Genomic DNA, 5,000 nt, shown 5'->3' on the forward strand with positions numbered 1-5,000 from the left:
AAGAGTATTAAAACTATTTGGCAAGCTGGGATTCTTCGTAGCCTTAAGATTTAATGATATGTAACTATAATCTTGTAGCCATATATTAAAAAAGACGATTCTTTGGTGTCTGAAAGAGTAATAGAGAAAGTTGTAAAAGTAGTAGGAGAAGAGAAAAGGGAGATTACGATGAAAAAGTAAAAAACAACAGCAACGGGTGGTTCAACGTAGTTTTTACTAAGATTTTACTAAGGATTTGGTTTAGAAACTAACCATAAGTTCAATTACCAATCATCTTAAGTTAACTATCCATTTACTGCTTTCGAAAGAGAAAAGTTAACTCCCTCTCTCTCTCTCTCTCTCTCTCTCTCTCTCTCTCTCTCTCTCTCTCTCTCTCTCTCTCTCTCTTTCTCTCTCTCTCTCTGTCTCTCAGAATATATATATATATATATAAATATATATATATATATATATATATATATATATATATATATATATATATATATATATATATATTGTTTACAAATCTGTACCGTTTCATTTTCTTAGACACTGGGTCCGAAATTAAGATTGAAATTAAGATTTCAAATTAAGATGCAGTCAAAGACCGAAGCTCAGTATGTTAAACTAAAAATTCTTTTTTTTGTTAGTGTTGTTGAAAATGTTTACGCTCAGTGTGAATTGGAATAAGTTCATTGGTTAAGCTTTACCATCCTGATGGCCAAAACAATTCAGTCATTCATTCAAATCTTTCAAACATTACTATTGGTACGATCTATAGAAGGAATAAAATTGACATCACTCAGCTCTTTATTATTTAATTTTACTAGTTTGGTTGATCATATTGACCAAATGTGTTTATTGATTTAATCACATTTCTTTAAATTGGTCACGTTTATTCGCAATATTTGACCAGTGAATCTAAAGAAATAATAAATTAATATAGATTGTCCCGATTACATGCTGTAACATGTAAACTATGTAACTATTCATAATTTCTTGTTATCGAATTATAGTTAATAATATATCACTGAAATATTGTAATATTATGTCAGCTTACGTCTTTGCATATCGCTAGCATTGCTAACGATGCCAAGAGGGATCAAGACAATTTGCTCATCACTATCCACGCGTTGATATTCATTCAAACTGTTTTCATACAATGGAAAACATGGCAGGAACTCCTGAAATTTTACAACTGTCTATAAGTGGACTTCGGTTTTTACTGGAATCCAACATCATAATATGTGACCCCTCGTCTCAAAACGGTATTATGTCGGGATGGACCAGATGCTACAAAGTCAAATTATAGTTAAACTGGTCAAAAATATGAAACGTTGGTATTTAGTACAGTAAAATATGCTATTCCTTCTCCTCTATAAAGCATATAAACTCAACTCAAGTCTGATATTTCTGGCTACAAATTCCATTTTCAACATCTTAACCATCCCGACTTAATACCGATTTGAGACGAGGGGTCACATATCTTTTCGTTTCTACCAGGAGAACTGAAAAAGCAAACGACAGAGGTTTTTGTTTTTCTATTGAAGCGCGTGCCCTATCGTGTAATTGTCTTTGTGAAAACTGTTCGACGTGTCTAGTTATCATCAGATGTTGCCGGGAAAAATTATGATTTGAAAAAAAAAAGAAAAAAAGAATTTTGCCGATAACCAGTTATCTGCTGTGCACTTAACTAACTCCAGTGGCGTGGCATGCTTACAGTATAATGTGGTGCCAGAATTGGAAGAAAATTGCTTAAAACATGCGATATTTGTAACTACAAAAGAAAGAAAAAAAAATAAAGAAAAGACTTACTCAAATAAGTAAGAGGCGGTTTTTACTATTTTTCAGTTTAATTTTTTGTTAAAATGCTGTAATCTATTTTTAAAAGATGGATCTGTGCCATGCACCAAACCAACCAATGTAGCCACGCCCCTGAAAATCAACCCTAACACCGACTATATCCGTAGTTTACACAGGTTATTTTTACCCCGTGACTATTTATTACATTTTATGAGACAAACTATAGGCATAGTATCAAAGCTAATGTTTTTAGTTTTCACAAGTTAATGGTAGTTGAATAAAACCATCTTCGTACAAGCTCATTTTTAATATAGTTTATCCAATTTTGAAAAGTAGAAAAAATCTCTAGGATTGAGTGAGTTAAGAGACAATACGTACGGTATTTCTTTTTTTAATTGGCCAGAAAACTCGTCCTTCAATTATCAATCGATTCAAATTACCCTTTATCATGGAAAAAATTAAAACTTTCAAACCTGGGATCTCACGGAAGTCCCAGATTTGAGATTTTTTGTCAACATGAGGGTCATTTGAATCGATAGATAGTTGAAAAACGAGTTTCTGGCCAAATTTTTAAATATTATGTCTTTGCACAGTACGGCAGTTAACTGGTTTAAGAGTTGAATTATTCGTTCGCCGTATATGTGACCCATCGTCTCAAAACGGTATTATGTCGGAACGAACCAGATGCTTAAAAGCCGACTTTAATGTTAAAACTGGTCAAAAATATAAATTGTTGGCATTAGCACCCTAAAATATGGTATCCATTATCCTCAATAAAACATATAAACTCAACACAAGTCTGATATTTCTGGCTATAAATTCAATTTTCAACATCTTTACCAACCCGACTTAATATCGTTTTGAGGCGAAGGGTCACATAATATGTGTTGCCTAGTGATTCATGCCATGTCATTGTGTATCATATTGTATCATTAACCCTTAAACGACCCCATTTAGTGTCAGTATCATGAATGGTGCGTTTTCTTTATTGTCAATAATATACATATTTATTGTGAGTGTGAGACGTCTCATAGTATTAATGCTTAGGTATATTCTTCGTATCTACAACTATTTTACGAGGCAGTCTTTACAAACTACTTTCAAGTCCAATCAGTGTGATAACTTGGCACTAGGTACTGTATTTGAATATCATCATCATCATCATCATCATCATCATCATCATCATCATCATCATCATCATCATCATCATCATCATCATCATTATCATCATCATCACCATCATCATCATCATCATCATCACCATCATCATCATCATCATCATCATCACCATCATCATCATCATCATCATCATCATCATCATCATTATCATCACCATTACCATCATCATCATCATCTTGAATATCGGAATTTTGTAACTAAACAATCATAAATGAAATTAAACTCAACCCCATTTTTTTACATTTATCATATGGCAATAAACCAAATAACTATGGCGTTTGAAGTTTTGTTGTTGTAAGTTTTTCAATTACATAGTAAGATTATTTCATTAAATATCGATACAGCCCCGGTTGTAGAAAAGCTACTGTTATGATATGATTAAAGTCAGGGAAATGGAACAGAATATTGTTGATTTTAGTACTGTTGGGATAATGAAACTGTTTTGTTTGATATTATAACAAGTGACCAGAATAAAAAGAATTATTGAAATAAGAAAAATCAATGAAGTAAGGAATGTTAATAAATTTAAAACAACATTATCACTGACTGAATTATCCAATTCGGATTATATTATGTTATACAAGTTTTACCAAGGCGTTACTTGGGTCCCAACTGATTTAGCAACCAACAAAAAGTTTTTACTATGAGCCGAAACAATTGTTTTAAATTGAACAATTAAACAATTATTGTATTGTTTTTTTTTGTGCGTGTGCGGCTATGTGGTCTAGTGGTATGACACTCGTTTTCGGATCGGAAGGTCCTGGGTTCGAGCCTCACTCGGCGCATAGTTGAGTCCTTGGAAATAGGCTCTTTACTCACATTCTCTTACCGTACTCAGGTGTAAAATGAGTACCCGGCCGTTAACAGCACTGTCTCTGTCCGAAAAAATTATATTATCGCCTAAGAGGCGTCATGTCTCGTCCTACTACATGTTAAGTGTTGCTGTTGGCCAGGGACCCCTTGTCAAGCGCTTTTGGGCACGTTTAGTGGATATTACGCTATATAAAAGCTCATTTTAAAAAAGAAAGTTTTTCACAAGGATGGGATGACAACATTAAAGCCTTTTACGCTGGGTTGGTAGACTTTATGATTATTTATAACCACGGAATCGCGGCCCAAAGTCTTTGAATTAGAAGGCCATTCTTTCAGTTGTATATTTATAATTTAAAAATCCTATTAAGATCTATCTATTTGGGGTTTGTTAACGTAATGTGTTATTTTTCTAGATTATTCAATGCTTTTTGCTATTAGACGTGTAGATATTTAGATCTTCTTCTTCTTCAAGTACCAAGTCTGTGCCAGACATCGGTGATCATGGTACGCCATTCATCTCTCTGATCAGATAACCTCAGAAAACTAATATTGCTCTTCTCTTCCTTTGTCACCCAGCTGTTCACGTAACGTGCATAATATATAGATAGTATGCGCTTGGCTAAGAAGCTCATAACATTGCCATCCGGAAGTATAACGGACCAACATGCAAAACTGTGTGTATCCATGAACGTTTATAGTCGGGTTAATACAGTTCAGTGAGCATTACTCATAAACGCGGATGACAAAAAACAATAACAAAGACCTGAGTGACGTCATCTTCGAACTATCTATAATCATAAAGACTACCAATCCAGCGTGAAAGGCTTTCATGTCGTTATCCTTGTGAAAAAATTTCTTTTTTAAAAATTAGCTTTTATATAGCGTAATATCCACTAAACGTGCTATATGTCTAGATAGTCTAAGGATGAAGGTAACAACCAAAACCTTAGTTCAAAATTTGATTTTAAACTTCCAAGTTCCGGGCTTCATTTTCTTTATCCTTTCGACCACAAACCTCATCTGTTTGGTATCAGCTGAACTCAGCTGTTGAATGGGTTATAGTGCGCATGAATTTACTAGGAATTCCATTCCCACGATGTTTTGCGCATGAGGGGACCCTCGTTACACGAGAAGCGAAAATAGTTCTCTTTTACTGTCACCTCTTACGCACAAAACTAACAAATAATGTGTTTTAATTACTACGTAGCATCACATTGAACATTTAC

The sequence above is a fragment of the Berghia stephanieae genome, chromosome 4, assembly GCF_034508935.2.
Source record: "Berghia stephanieae isolate SIO BIC M18660-M18661 chromosome 4, UCSD_Bste_1.3, whole genome shotgun sequence".
Lineage (NCBI taxonomy): Eukaryota > Metazoa > Mollusca > Gastropoda > Nudibranchia > Aeolidiidae > Berghia > Berghia stephanieae.